General features: G+C 37.3%; 1 protein-coding gene across 1 annotated transcript in view; it reads right to left on the bottom strand.

Annotated features, from left to right (window-relative positions):
- The window catches only part of SNTG1 (syntrophin gamma 1), an 879,206-nt gene that overhangs the window by 605,713 nt on the left and 256,340 nt on the right, over positions 1-17,153 (bottom strand). The window lies entirely within an intron of this gene.

Genomic DNA, 17,153 nt, shown 5'->3' with positions numbered 1-17,153 from the left:
AACACTACTGATTCACCTGGCATATTAGAGCATCTTATGCTGATAACCCAATATTTCAAAATTAGCAATGATTTGCCAACCATTGTTCTCCTTTTGCCCTTCAATATTGCTTCTGATAAACTGAAAAAAGAATAAAAAATCTGTTACAAAAAAAATCTTAGTTTTATTACCATTACCAAATGGCTCTGTGTAATGCTTATAGTGAGGTTGGAGAGGCTTTTATCCCAGAAACACCACAGCATAATATAAAGAACAAAGAAACAAAAGCCTAGCCTAGTATATTTGACGTAAAAGTCTCATAAACTTTGGAGCTTTCAGAAGACTGCGTAATTATGATATATGGCAAGACTGATGAAAATTGAGAATTCTGAATGGTAAAATGTAAAAAGAAGACCAGTGAAAGAAAAAATAGCAAAGTGTTTATCCAGAAAATACAACCCAGCATAATTTATGGCAATGAAAGGCAGGCTGTTTGTAGCATAATTGCACCATTCTATCTAAGCCCAATTTATTCTTATTGTCTTGTCATTTCACCTTGTTCCTTCATATGCTCTAGTTGTTTTGCTTCACCTACTGAAACAGTGAACAGGTGGCTGCTTCCTCACAGGGAACCAGTTCCACTATCCACCCCCAAATGACCAAGCATGTCACTTCTGTGATATGCAGAGCATCTTGCTGTGTTTATCAACAGGAAGTAGTAAAATGGCTTTCAAAGGTTCTGCAAGTGTGTGCAAGAAGCTTTATTGAAATAATTTACCTCTAAAAGGCAGTGACAAACAAAGAAAAAGAGTGTTTTCTGTTACTATACCTTTCTCAGGTTTTCAAGTAGAAAAGAACACCAGTGTGATTTATGGCATGCTAATTAGTTATGACCTATTCATTACTTTTTTTCTCAAAGAGAAATCATTTAAATCCACTGGAGCTATTCATTTCAAACTGATTGCAAAGCCATAACCTTACTGATGTTATCAATGTTATAAACAATAGACTTAAATTGGACACATTGAGTGAAAATAAGTCTGAATTATAATCTTGAAAGCAGAAAACATGGAATATAAATGTTATCACCTTTTGTTCTGACTGTTCTCCTCAAGCCAGGGAGGTAATGACTGTAAAAATATGGTTAACAGCTGCATTTTGCACCAAACATCATAGTCTATGAAATATAATATTGTTCTAGAAAGAATCAAGCAGAATGCTGGCCTTCCTCTTAGAAGACTCAGTTACGAAACATTAAACTGTGAGCTCTTTAAAGGCTGAATTATACCGTATTCATCTTTGAATTCCAGTGCTTAGTACAGAACTTAGTATATAGCAGGTATTCAGTACATACTTGTTTAATGGATTAACAAATGAATGAAAGCTACCAAATGACTCTTATGAGTAATTAACATTCAAACAGAAAATACGGAATGTCTATAACACAAGCAATTGTCTTCCCATTGTTCACAAAATAATCTTCACTCAAATGTGTTCTAGAGAAGAATTAACTTAATCAGAATTTAACTTAGATTGGAATTTAGAATTAGGATTCAAAAAAGTTAAATTATTAGATGTGCTACTGAAATCAAGTGAAAATCATCTCCATTTTTATAATTTTTTGAAAACACTGTATTTCATGCCTAAAATATTAAATATTTATCCTAAATTGTTTATCTCTTCTGAAATGTATTAAATGTTCTCTTCTGCTATGTAAATGCCATGTAGCACCTAGATACAAGGAGGCTTGATGCAGAGGTCTGTGTGGTCTTACAGCAGACTTGGTACCCGGAGTTTGAATGTTGTTAACTTCCCTTTTACACAGAGTCATAACTCTTTACTCACAGAACAAATTCAGAAACAAAACAGAGAGTTATCAGTGATAAATGATATTACAGTCAACTTATAAGTTGCTTTCTACCATAAATCATCCACTTTTTTCTCCATCTAGGGGTTTGCACAATGTGGTCCCTGCATGAGCATCACCTGGGAACTTAGAATTGCAAATCATAGGCTCCTTCCCATCCCACATCTACTGAATCAGAAACTCTGGTGTTAGGGCCTAGCAACCTGAATTTTAACAAGATATCCAGGTGATTCCATTGTATGCTCACTTTTGAGAACCACTGCTTTATGATATCTAAGACTACTCAAAAAACATAAACAATTGCATAGAATAAAAATAAAATGTACTGTATTTCCATTCCATGAATTTCATCCTTAAATTCATAATATCTCTGATGGCTTAATTATGTGTCTTTCAAAATTTCCAAGGCCCAGTGGCCTGGAGATTGTCAAAATATCCTTTCCTAGGTAAGGGTTAAGTTGCTGTTTTTCCACCTTTGTGCTATTCCTGTGAGGCCTCCATGGATTATGGAGGAAGTGTGTACCTTGTTAGGGTATGCTTCTCTGGCCCATTTACCAAGTGACTCAAAAGTTGCTAATGCTGGGTGACACCCAGAACACAAAATGGCTCTGAACAGATCCAGGCTGCTATGCAATCTGCTCTGCCTCTTGGGTTTCATGATCGAGTAGACCTCAGGAAACTTGAAGTGTCAGTGGCAGAGAGGGACGCTACAGGTGAGTCACAGTGTAGGCCTTTAGGATTTGGGCTCAAGGCCTGACTATCCTTGGTGAATGTCTACTCTGCTTTTGAGACACAGATTTTGGTCTACTACAGGGACTTAATAGATAGTTCACTGTGAACTGTGTATTTTTTTGCCCCCAAAAATCACAGTTAGGTGTGCACCACAGTACTCCATTATCAAATGGAAGTGGTATTTACCAGATTGGACTCAGGTACACCTTGAAGGCACAGGTAAGTTACATGAATAGGTGTCCCAAATGTGTATGGCTCCTACTCCTGCTACACTGCTTTTTCTCTCTCAGCTTGCACCTAAGTCCTCACTAGAATACCCTATGACGATCTAAGGGTGAAAAAACTCTTGCTTAGTTTATGAATGGATCTGCATGATATGCAGGTACCATCTGAGATGGGCAGCTGCAATGCTGCAGCCCCACACCTACAGGGTCTTCCTGATGGCAATTGCAAAGGAAAATCTTCCCAGTGGACAGAATGTGGATGAGTGCACCTGGTTGTTCATTTTGCCTGGGAGGAGAGAGAGCCAAAGATGGGGGACTATAATGATTCATGAGCTGAAGCCAATAGCTTGGCTGTATGGTTCACTATTTGAAGAAACGTGATTGGAATATTGGTGACAAGGAGGTCTAGGGAAGGAGCATGTGGGTAGACCTCACTGAATGGTCATAGAATATAAAGATATTGGTATCCTTTGTGAATGATTGTCAACAAGTGTTTTCAGTAGACCAATACTTTAATGATGAAAATAGAATGCCCTGTTCTGTTGATGGCAGGTAGTCTCCTTCCCCAGCCATTACTATCATATCCAAGTATCAGCTGGTGACAAAGTGGCTAAGGTGGCAGTGATGCAGAATATGTATGTGCTGAAAAACACTGACCTCCACTCACCTTGGCTGATTTGGATACAGCCTCTGCTAACATTAAAACATTTCCTGGGTGATCAGCCAGCTGCCTGGTTGTTCTCACCAGGCCACTTCCGTCATGGAAGGGCAGAGCTTTGTTCTTAGTGGAATACTTACTCACTACAGGTATTTATTTGCTTTATCTGATTACAGAGATTTTGCAAAATTACCATCCATGAACTTATAAAATGCCCTTTCAAATATCATGTCATTATACTCAGCATTGTTTCTGACCATGGACCTCATCTCAGAGCAAATGAAATGTGACAATTGGTTTATGCTCATGAAAACTCTAAAACAATAGTACCCAGAGTTTATATATGTATGGCTTTGTAGGTTTGATATTTCTTATTTTTTTAATTCTATAAGCTATAAAATAGGCCCAATATTATAATCTATTTAACAAAGATATGGTAAAACTAAAACAAAAATATAAGTGTAACATTTTCCAGTTTCAGCTTTCTGCATATGGCTAGTCAGCTTTTCTAGCACCATTTCTTAAATAGGGAATCCTTTCCCCATTGCTCGTTTTTGTCAGCTTTGTTGAAGACCAGATTGTTGTAGATGTATGGTGTTATTTCTGAGGTCTCTGTTCTGTTCCATTGGTCTATATGTCTATTTTGGCACCAGTACCTTGCTGTTTTGGTTGCTGTAGCCTTGTAGCAGACTTTGAAGTCAGGTAGCAGGGTGCTTCCAGCTTTGTTCTTTTGGCTTAGGATTGTCTTGGCTATATGAGCTCTTTTTTGGTTCCATATGAAATTTAAAATAGTTTTTTCTAATTCTGTGAAGAATATCAATGGCAGTTTGATGGAAATAGCATTGAATCTATAAATTACTTTGGGCTGAAACTGGACCCCTTCCTCATACCTTATACAAAATTAATTCAAGATGGATTAAAGACTTAAATGTAAAACCCAAACCATAAAAACCCTAGAAGAAAACGTAGGCAATACCATTCAGGAAATAGTCATGGGCAAAGACTTCAGGACAAAAATGCCAAAAGTAATTGCAGTAAAAGCCAAAATTGACAAATGGGATCTAATTAAACTAAAGAGCTTCTGCACAGCAAAAGAAACCAGCATCAAAGTAAATAGGCAACCTACAGAACGGCAGAAAATGTTTGCAATCTACCCATCTGACAAAGGGATAATATCCACAATCTACAAGGAACTTAAACAAATTTACAAACAAAACAAAACAAAACAACCCCCTCAAAAAGTGGTAAAAGGATATGAACAGATGCTTCTCAAGAAAGCATTGGCCATTTATGTGACCAATAAACATACGAAAAAAAGCTCATTATCACTGATCATTAGAGACATACAAATCAAAACCATAGTGAGATACCATCTCACATCAGTCAGAAGGGTGATTATTAAAAACTCAAGAAACAATATATGTTATTGAAGCTGTGGAGAAATAGGAACCTTTTTTACACTGTTGGCACATGTATCTTGGAAGTTAAAGTAAAATAAATAAATAAACGAAATAAAATAAAAAATAGTACTGTGTTACCTTCCATGGTATAATATAGAAAACCATGAATTCGTAGAAATATAAATTAACAGATAAAAGTTTGATGGGGAAAAAGAAAAAAAATACTGTTTTCCACAATGATTAGTGAACTTTAAAGTCACAAAAGTGTGATTTTTGTTAACCAATTAACGTATATTATTTGCTTATATTGTCTGATAAACATGACATTAAGCACTTTTCACATATACATTTATGCTCATCATAGCATTATGGTCTATGTGGGAACTTACTCAGAGGGTTTAAGAAACTGGCAAATGAGTCACAGCTAGTAAATGACAGCATCAGGTTTTGACCTAAGCAATATTTCTTTGGACTATTTTTAACACAACCTGTGTATTAGTCCATTCTCACGCTCACTGCTGTAAGTAACTGCCTGAGACTGGATACGTTATTAAGAAAAAGAGTTTAATTGACTCACAGTTCCACAAGGCTGGCGAAACCTCAGGAAACTTACAATCATGGCAGAAGGTACCTCTTCACAGGGGGCAGGAAAGAGAATGAGTGCCAGCAGGGGATATGCCAGATGCTTATAAGACCATCAGATCTCAGGAGACTTAATCATTATCATGAGAACAGAATGGGGGGAAAAATGCCCCCTTGATTCAATTATCTTCACCTGGTCCTGCCCTTCACATGTGGGGATTATTACAATTCAAGGAGATATTTGGGTGAGGACACAGACACAAACCATATCAATCTGATTCTATTTTCTAAGCATATTATAAAACTCTGTTACCTTATGAAGGCATTTGTCATCTTCAGAGGAATCAATGTCAGAAAGTGTAACCTTGAATAAGAAGAAACTCAAATTTTTCTTTGTTTTGTTAAAAAAGAACAATCATAATTTTATATTATAAAAACATTGAGAATCTTCACAGTAATAATTGTCATTTACAAAGTCAATAATACTTAAGTACCACAAAAAGGATATTTAATACTCAACTAAGGACATTTTATGTTTTTTTCCTCAAAAATATACCAATCCTTATGTTTTTACATTTAGGGCTCTAATATATATTGTTTAACCATTTAAAAGGAATCTGAATGACATCCCACAAATGAGGCATGAAGAAGAGACATTTCAAGTCAGAAGTAAACTCACTGGGAAACATATTAAATTTCCCTTGGCCCGTTTGCTAAGAACTGTTTCAGTGGAATGCTGAGTTAAAACCTATTTGTAATAGTTTCAAAGGTGACTAAAATGTGAAGATTTGAAAACATGCCATAATTACAACTATGTAGAAGAGATTGAGATTGCAGGGAACAGACATTTCAGGCTGAAGCTACCGAAATAAGTGGAGTTAAAGGAGGAATTTTATTTTTAATTTTAAGATGTAGGTTGGGCATGGTGACTCACACCTGTACTCCCAGCACTTTGGGAGGCTGAGGCGGGCAGATCATGAGGTCAGGAGTTGGAGACCAGCCTGACCACCATGGTGAAACCTCGTCTCTACTAAAAATACAAAAATTAGCTGGGCATGGTGGTGTGTACCACCTGTAATCCCAGTTCCTCAGGAGGCTGAGGCAGGAGAATCGGTTCAATCTGGGAGGCAGAGGTTGCAGTGAGTTGAGATCGCACCACTGCAGTCCAGCCTGGGTGACAGAGTAAGACCCCATCTAAAAAAAAGAAAAAAAAGAAAGAAAAATATGTAACCATATTTGTATTCTAATGGAAATAGACAAATAGAGCAGAGAGAGACAAACTGTTGATACTTGAATAAGTAAGATATAATTTCAGGAGCAGAGTCCTTAAGCAGGTGGGAAAAAAATGGAATCCAATGTAGAAGTGAAGGATTTTTGGCTAAGATGGGAGCATATACATTTCTTCATAGTAAGAAGGGTTATGGGAATAAATGCAGCTAGTTTGGTAGATTTTCTTAATAGATAAATAATTTTGTTCTTAATGCTGCTATAGTAGTAAAGCAAAGCCAAGCTTATTAAATACAGTAATAAAGGACATTTGCTGAAAGTTTGGAGAGAAAAAAGATATAAACAGCAAATTCAGACAAATGGTGACTCATAAGCAAGAGTCATGACTGAGCTGAGGTTTGGGGGTCACAAGTTGAAGGCGAACTCATCAGCATAGTTGTATGTTTTCTCTGAGTCATATTTTGCTACTTGGGGAAGCAGATAGAAATTTAGTTGAATTATGGTTAAGATTTTTCAGACGTGTTGTAAGAAGGAGAGAAAGGCAAAAACATTGGGGAGGTATGTAAATAGTGATTATACTGATGTATCATGGAATCTAAGTTGTTTAAGGATGGAATTAAGGCATAACATGCTATGGGCACTTGAAGGTAAAGGGTTGAGGACTGGGAGTCTTCAGCTTAGTCTGGAATAGCATAACTATGGTAAGTGGGCTGAAAAAATGGGACATAGAGTTATAAAACGGAGACTCTGGAGACTGTACCATCATAGGCAATCACACAGTTTAGGGAATGGGCACCTGCAGACAAATGCACAAATAGCTGAGAGGGAAGCAGCATAGCACTGAAAGCCAGGGTGTGGAATTAATCTTCTGTGTGAATGCTGAAGCGTAAGACTTACAGAAATAGTGCAGAGAAACACTGTTAGTCAAATACTAAAACGCTGAGTAAATGAGCAAGAGTGACCAGGTTGATGTCATCAGTATGCAAATAAGCAATGCAATCTGATGAAATGCCTGGCAAAGGAGCAGTGGTTTATGAGGAAGTGGAGATCAGGAAAAGCAAGGAGGAGCAAGGTGACAGAATGGGTCAGATTAGGCATTACAGTTGGTTAGGGCAAACCATGAGAGGATGTAATGTAAAGTTGGCCACTACTTGGTATGAGGCATCAGTGACATCATCTTGGGATGGTGTCTCTGAGGATAAAGGGGAGAATAATACATCTATTGGCTCTAGTCTCCAGGTTGTCAGAGATTTGCCTCATGGACAATTAATTCCATAGCATTTGTGGGTGCATCACCTCAATAGGAAATTTCCAGGCAAAAGAAAAAAGAGGAGTGATATGGGATGCAGGTTTAAGATGAAGAGCTGGTCACTCGTGCTTGCATAAATTTGTTTCAAACTCCAGAAACTTGACCACTGCAGTATTGGGTGAAGCTGGGAGAAGTGACCAAAAAGATGAAATTAAGGGAATCTGAAGTAGCTTTTAAGAGTTGTCTGGTGTACACACACACACGTGCCAAAGCACACTTTTTCTCGAAAAAATGCTTCCTGTTAGAAATAGGGCTACTTTTATAACTAATATATTGGGATATCTGTACTCATAAACATAAAATATATTTTATTTAGTAACATGCATCTTGTACATATTTATATCTTTCAGCTTATTAATTACATGTTACTCAACTAAAGATTTATTTCTTATAGTGTTTATACCCTGAAGTATAAAAATGGTTTAAAGTCATATCATAAAAAATTTTTGGATTAGTTGACAAAAACCTGAAGAGATAGTTGTTGATCTGCCATTATCTCACCATCTAACTTTGGAGAAGTGCAATTGGCAATAAAAGAACCTACTGTATCTATATGGTAGGTGCATTCTCATTTTTAAAAAGGCATAAAATTGACTGTTGTCATTATTATATATGCATTATTCTTTGCCTTGCCAACTCATAGGCATTTAGACTGGGGTTCTCATGCTGCAAATGACACTTTTCTAAAATAGATCTTCCTATTGATCTTCCTTTAGAAAATAATACTATATTTTTATTATGATATCACCACTTGCTCCATTGAATTCATACATTATATACTGTAACACACAAGTGTAGAATAATTTTGAAAATCTGGTTTGGTTTTTAAATAGTATAACAATTCTTGTATTCTGTCACGACATTTCTTTCAAGGGAACTGTTTCTTCGCTTGTTCAATTGACCCTTCTTGCACTATTGATTTTCCTTCATACTGGAGGAAAATCAATAGCTTTCCTTCTTATTTTTTCTACATATTAGGAAATAATATGTAGCAAGGCCCAAATTGAATTTTTTAAAAATAAAAGATAATATCACATTTCAAAAGCATATAACTTTGTGCATGTTGCTATCCATCACTGAGAAATGTAACAGATTACATTTTGCTTCATTTTCTCATCATTTTTCTATGCGTACTAGCAATTACACAGTTAAAAATAAAAATGAAATCCCTTAAACATTTTCACATTATCCATTGTACTACTGTTATTTTCTTCCTTAAATACTCAAAATAACTTGTTGAAAACACAAATATTATAAGTAACAGTTACACCCATTAAATTTATGAAATGAGAATGTATAGCCCAGAAATAGCACCTGAAAAACTCTGCTGACTCCCCTTCCCCACCTATTCGTGGAGATAGGACTGAAGCATGTGCCAGCCAAATGGTTATTTTTGGAGAAGTAGTTTTTGGAAAGGCAAGAAGCCTGAAATTATATTAAAGCAATTAATAAAACTACAGTCAAGTTTATGATAAAATCCATTAGGAAAATAAAAACAAAGATCAAGTCCAAATATCCAGATGCAGGATCTGAGACACACAACGCACACAGAAATGAGTTTTAAGGATGGGGCATGTGTAAAAGCATAGGACATGAGTCAGATCAAGTCAACTAAAAGTGAGGTCCAGAGCAATCACCACCAACAGTGCTAGCCTGGAGAGCACAGTTCAGACAGGGCTGAGTGAAGTGACTAGGAGGGAGAAGTACTCTTGGCAATGGAGTAATGCAAGACTTCTCTTCAAGAGTTCACAGGCAGGGCATGGTGGCTCATGCCTGTAATCCCAGCACTTTCGGAGGCCAAAACAGGCTGATCACCTGAGGCCAGGAGTTCGAGACCAGACTGGCCAACATGGTGAAACACTGTCTCTACTAAAAATACAAAAAAAATTTAGCCAGGCATGGTGGCATGTATCTGTTATCCCTGCTACTCAGGAGGCTGAGGCAGGAGAATTGCTTGAACCTGGAAGTCAGAGGTTGCAGTGAACCGAGCTCGTGCCATTGCACTTAAGCCTGGGCAACAAGAGCAAAACTCTATTTCAAAACAAAACAAAATAAAACAAACAAACAAAAACAAAGAGTTCACAATCTGCTGGGAAACACAAACAAAAATAATCTAAAATGCTATTATATAGCAACATAGAAAATGAATACTTAGGATGGGCCATCTAAAAAAAATGTGTTGAATATGGTAGGATTTATGTTTGGGTTTTGTATAGTAGGAAGTCTGTTTTCTCCCATGTTTTCTTGCATTTCTTTTCATTGAGGTAAAATTCACATAGAATAAAATCGATTACTTAAAGTATATAACTCAGGGGCATTTAGTAAATTCACAACATTGTGCAAATATTACTTCTATCTAGTTCCAAGACATTTTATTACTTTCTTTTGTGTATGTATGGTAAGCACACCTAAAGTCTACTCTCTCCAGAAATTTCCAGTATACAGAACAGTATTATGAACTAGAGTCCTCATGCTGTACCATAGATCTCTAGACTAATTCATCCTATGTAACTTCAAGTTTGTACTCTTTGATTCGCATCTCTTTATTTCCATGCCCTCTCCTCCCAAGTAACCACCATTCCACTCTTTGTTTGTATGGATTTGACTTAAGATCCCACATATAAGTCAGATAGTACAGTATCTGTCTTTCTGTTTATGGCTTATTTCACTTAGTGTAATACCCTCCAGGCTCAACAATGTTGTTGCAAATGTCAGTATGTCCTTTATTAAGACTGAATAGTATTATATTATGTACATATACCATAATTTATTTATCCATTCATCCATCTATGAACAGTTAGGGTTGTTTTCAAATCTTGGCTATTGTGAATAATACTACAATGAAAAGGGAAATGCAGGCATTTCTACAAGATGCTGATTTCACCTTCTATGGGTGAAAACGGTAGGACAGCTGGATCATACAGTAGTTCTATTTTTAATTTTTTGAGAAAACTCCATGCAGTTTTTCACAACAACTGTTCCAATTTACATTCCCAGCAGCAGTGGACAAGGGTTTCCTTCCCTCCACACCCTTGCTGACACCTCTCACATCTTGTCATTTTTATTATAGCCATCTTAACAGAAGTAAAATGATATCTTACTGTGATTTTTATTTGCATTTTCCTGATAATTAGTGGTGTTTAACGCCTTTGCATATGTATGGTTATTTGCATGTCTTTCTTGGAAAAATGTCTATTCATATATTTTGCCCATTTTTAATTAGATTACATTTTTCCTTTCAAGTTGTGGGAATTCCTTATGTATTTTGCATATTAACTTCTTATCAGATATATAGCTTGCAAATATTCTCTCCGAGTCCATAGATTACCTTTTTATTGTGTTGATTATTTCCTCTGCTGTGCAAATGTTTTTTAGTTTAATAACTAATGTTTATGGATTGAAAGTTTTAATATTTTTAAAATGTCAAATACTGCCTAAAGCCATATACAGACTGAATGCAATCTCAGTCAAAATTTCAATGATATTTTTCACAGGAACAGAAAAAACATTCTAAAGTTATATGGAACCATGAAAGACTCAAATAACCAATGTGATCTTGAAAACTGAAAACAGAGTTTGGGGCATCATATTTCCTGATTTCAAATTACATGACAAAGCTACATTAAAAAGAACAATATGGTACTGGCATAAAAACAGACACATAGACCAATAGAACAGAGTAGAGAGGCCAAACATCAGCCCAAGCATACATGGTCAACTAATTTTGGCAAGGCCATGAAGAAGATACAATAGCATTAGGATAATTGGAAATTAGTACTCAAAAGAATGAAACTTAACTCTTACATAATACACAAAAATCAACTAAAATAAATTGATGATTTAAACATGAGATCTGAAGCAGTAAAATTTGTAGAAGAAAACATGGCAAAAATCTTCTTGATATTGATCTTAGCAATAATTTGTTTTAAATATGACACTGAAAGCTCAGGCAGCAAAAGCAAAATTAAGCAAGTGTGACTACATCAAAATAGGAAACGTTTTAGTAACAGAAAGTGTGTCTTTTTGGCAGAGTGTCACACAGAGATAACATCAGAGAGAAAGGTGAGATTATAGGATGAGGCAATTACATATTTTGATATGATAAAGAACGAAAATAACGAACAGAACATGCATAAGAAGGCTGATAGAGCTGGTGGTTATAGAATTCATGGACACCTGGAAGTTCAAGAAGAAAGACATGGAAACCTATAAGTTTGAATTGTGCAGACAAATAGAGGAAGATATTGACTAATTAATACTGAGACCTGAGGAAGAGACTTCATATTGTATCTTCTCTTTATAATTCATTTGTATTCATTTGTATTGTCTAAAATGGCCTTTCCCAATTTCAAAACTAACGTGTTAGGTAACTTCCCACAATTTTGTAAAGTATCCGTGTGTGTGTGTGTGTGTGTATGTGTGTGTGTGTGTGTGTGTGTGTGTGTGTGGAGAGAGACAGAAAGCGACAGGAAAAAAAAAAAAAAAGGAGGAAGAGACCGGAAGAAGAAAATGAGGAATGGAAAGAGGAAGAGGTAGAGGAAGGAGAAGACAGCAGTGGCGAAAAAGAGAATGCCAAATGATTCTGCCACGTTGGAAGACAACTTTGCCGTTCCTTATAGAGCTTACCACCTGATGCAGCAGTTATGCTACTAAGCATTACCCATTGATTTGAAAGCTTATGTAAGGTCTGAATATTTTTGTTGCAGCTTTATTTCTAACTGCCTTCAGAAGATGAGTGAATAAATAAATCGGGGTATACCACAGAATGGCATATTATTAGGAAACAAACCACCTATCAAACCACCAAGAGACATAGATGAATCTAAAATGCATATTGTTAAGTGAAGGAAACAGGCTATCTACTATAGGATTCCAATTATGTGACAATTGGGAAAAGGCAAAACGGTAGAGACAGTGAAAAGATCAGTGGTTTACAGGGGTTCAGGAATGAGGAGAGTTAAATAAGAGAAGCACAGGGAATATTTTTGGGTGGTGAAACTCCTCTGTGTGACACTGTAATGATGGTTCCATGATATTATGCATTTGTCAAGACCCGTAGAGCACTACAACACAAAGCACTCATATGACTGTATACAAATTAAAACAAACATGTGTTAAAGAGGTCAGAGCATTCAACTAAGTGTGGGGCTGTATATGCAAGGGACCTATAAGGCTAAGTAAGTTTTTGTTTCCATGAAGCCAGCCCACTCCTGTTTCACTTGTCAATGTTTGCCTCTTAACATTTGCCCCTGAGCTTTTTGCTGGATGTAACCAACCTCTCTGAGCAAACCAAGGTCTCTGTGTGTCCTGCGGGGTTGGGGCAGACACTGCACAGCTGTGACAGCTCCTCCATGGGAATAGTTGAGGCTGAAGTGAAGATTGGCTTTTGCATCCAGGACAGAGGGAGGCAAGCAGGCAAGTTCAGGAATGAGGCACTGACTGCAGCTGACACATGGTAACCATGGGGTAGTGAGAGCCATCACTAGGGGTATTCCAGCCTGCAGGCAAGGAAAACTCTTGAAATTTGGAAAGAAGGCAGGACTGAGCAGATGTGGAAAGTCATATGAACAAGAGGGTCCCACACTCACAGGAAGACAGTGCCTCTCTCCACCATTTCAGCTGCCATGCTCCAGAGCTTCTGCAACTCTGTTCTGCAGCTTTTATAGTATAAGCAGCATTTAACACAAGATTTATGAGAATAATTTTTGAGACTTGTTTGTTTTTCCTTGTATTACCAAATGTGTCTGATGGTGACCTAAAGATTTTCCTGTGACTCTACTTTACAGACAGACACAAATACAGGCCCACACTTTTAGTCCTGAGAGGATGCCAATGGCCTTTCCCTGCACACCATGGTCCCACCTTCTCTTGACTGAACAGGGAGAGATGGAATCACCAAACTAAAGCAACCTAGATTAATCTGCCCATGAGGAAAAGCAATTCTGAGAACTTGAGAACTTCCAGAAGTCCCCTCATACCACTAGGGTAGACAATACTAACAATAAAAGGGAATATTTTTAAGTGTAGCTAGACTTTCCTCAACTAAGAGTCTTTGAAATGCACAAAATGGAGCTACAGAAATGTTCCCTTCAGTTGATCAATTTTCCTGAAATGTTCATTTGGACCTTATACATTGTGGTACAACAGTTCATCCTGAGATCACAAGGAGAAACTACAGTTTCTTCCCTCTCATATAACTTTCCTGGAAATATAAAACAAGCAAACAAATGCAAGTCAGGGTGATTTTTTTCCAGTCTGGGGGAACCTCACTGCTATTGGTGCACTGGCTGGGGACTTTACCTGCCTTCCCTACATGAAGCTTTTGCAGTCAGATCCAGGAAACAAGAGAAATGGGCAGTGGGTCCCAGTCAGAATGAATTCAGAAAGTTTCCCAGGGTATGAAGTCAGTACTGGGCTGAATGCTAAGCTTGCTTGCATTTGATCATGGTGTCATTTTATCTGTGACAGACAACACTAGAAATAGAGATGATTTCCGAGTGAAGCCAATGATTCTTCAATCACAAACTTGCCTAAGAATACTAAGAACTTGAACAATGATTCTGGCGGCACATGGGCCAATAGAAGTTGCGTCCTGTCAGCAGCTGCAACTTGTGACACAAAGAGGGGCAGGCCACCACAGAAGGACCAATTGAAGTACAAGGGCAGAGGCCTCAGACATCCCCAAAGCACACAAAAGCAGCAATAGCAAAAAAAAAAAAAAAAAAAAAATTTCTATATATTCAAATATTAAGTATTTTTATTATAATACTCTTGTTACAGTAATTTTAAAATACCCAGAAAGCCTGGGGCTGCCTCTAGCCAGGTAGAAAGGGCAGCAAGCACAAAGAGGCAGGGACCCAGCTGTGACACTTGAGGACACTCAGGCTCTCAGGGTTCCTTATGCTCCTGGGGCTATTTTCAACTCCAATGTGAAGTCAGCCTAGCTTTAAATGTGGGCAAATATGAGCATGAATTAAACATGAAGAGGCAAAGAGATATATTTAAGAAGAAAGAGGATGGCTTGAAATGCATCCAGCCATATTTTTGAAAAATAACAAAATATTAACACTTTTCAGGATTGTCAGAAGAAGATAGTTTGAGAATGGGAATAGCCGCCCTCAAGTGAATTTCCATTATTTTCCTTACAACTGCCTTTCTCCATTTCTTCATGTAGAACCTGTACTCTTATTGGGCTTTAGTCAGGATTTGCTGTGCATGATACTTTGAAATCTTTGCACAGCAGTGGTGTGAAAGCATGCAGAGCGGCCCCTGACACTTGGAAATTCTAAGAAGGGAATAAATGATCCCCTCTTGCACAGCAACAGCTTGGCCTCTGATGGCTAGCCCAGAATAATTCTGGAAGTTTCAGCTTCCATCCTTTGCTCTCTGTGCCCTTCAATTGATTCTTCCACAAGTGCTTCCAAATTAAGAATTGAAAAACCAGGGAATCACAGGACTCAAAGAAATATTAATATTCATCTAGTCTGGAGGTTTGGGGAATGGGAATGGATTTAGGAGAAATGAAGGCAGTGACAGAGCAACCAAGTTCTAGATCACTCACTGCTGCTTCCATTAAAATGCTTCTTTTTCCCTCTTTTGTCTGTTGGACTCCCCTATGAAGTTTTATGTGAAGCACATATTTAACTATGAAAAAAGGTCTAGCAATGAAAAATAACTTGAAAACTTTGGATATATAATGGCATTTATAATGCATTAGAAAGGGTTCTTTTTGCTTTGTAGAAAATGTGCTTTGGAGATTTCTGAGTTTACATGAATGATGAAAATACACTGTTTAATTTAAAGATAATTGTTCAATGCTTTTACACTGTTGGTGGGAGTGTAGATTAGTTCAACCATTGTGGAAGACAATGTGGTGATTCCTCAAGGATCTAGAACCAGAAATACCATTTGACCCAACAATCCCATTACTGGGTGTATCCGCAAAGGATTACAAATCATTCTACTGTAGAGACACATGCGCACATATGTGTATTGCGGCACTATTCACAATAGCAAAGACTTGGAACCAACCAAAACATCCATTAGTGATAGATTGCATAAAGAAAAGGTGGTACATATACATCATGGAATACTATGCAGGCATAAAAAAAGAATGAGTTCATGTCCTTTGCAGGGACGTGGATGAAGCTGGAAGCCATTATTCTCAGCAAACTAACACAAGAACAGAAAACCAAACACCACATATTCTCACGTGTGAGAGCTCAATAACGAGAACACGTGGACACAGGGAGGGGAACATCACACACCAGGGCCTGTTGGGAGTTGGGGTTGGGGCCAAGGGGACGGAGAGCATTAAGACAAATACCTACTGCATGTGGGGCTTAAAAGCTAGATGATGGGTTGATAGGTGCAGCAAACCACCATGGTACATGTATACCTACGTAACAAAACTGCATGTTCTGTACATGTATCACAGAACTTAAAGTAAAATTTTTTAAGAAGATAATTGTTTAAAAATCTACCTGAATAATTTTAGGGTCAGATTGGGTGAGGGAAATCAATCTATGAGCAACCCATTCCCATGTACATTCCACGACAAGAAACAGCACAATGTGGCTTCCAGAATAGGTAGCAAACAGGACAACTTTGAGGCCTAATTGCCTAATCCCCAGTGCCTCTGAACTTGCCATAGTCCTTGAAAACCCAGCCTAGAAATCTCTTATAATAGACAATCTGCGTGGCTACATAGTTATAAAATTTCATAGTTTTTATAACACATGATACACTCAAAGATTCTCGCCACTTCTATACTACATTTAAGTATAATTGAATACATAAATATGCACACAATATACTTTTCAGTACTGGCACTCATTGAAACTTAACAGATATCAGTGAGTTTGATGATTCTTACTAAAACCATACTATAAGTCCTTGGACTGCCAGGACATAAGCTGTCAAAAATACTGTGACAGCTTATTATAAAAACAGATTTAGTAACTTCAATCCTAACCTTTTCTAGCCAGGTTCACCTCCTTCTAACAAATAGTGTATGATTCCTTCCTAAAGTAACACTTATTCTACTACAAGGTCATTGATCCACCTGCATCATACATGCTGACTCACACTCCCTTCCTGAAGGAATTTGATTCATTGTACTAATTTCACCTCATTCACTCATTCCTCCGAACAAACAAAAGAGAACGTGACAGTC

The sequence above is a fragment of the Macaca mulatta genome, chromosome 8 (assembly GCF_049350105.2).
Source record: "Macaca mulatta isolate MMU2019108-1 chromosome 8, T2T-MMU8v2.0, whole genome shotgun sequence".
Lineage (NCBI taxonomy): Eukaryota > Metazoa > Chordata > Mammalia > Primates > Cercopithecidae > Macaca > Macaca mulatta.
This window is presented reverse-complemented; position numbering and strand designations above follow the sequence as displayed.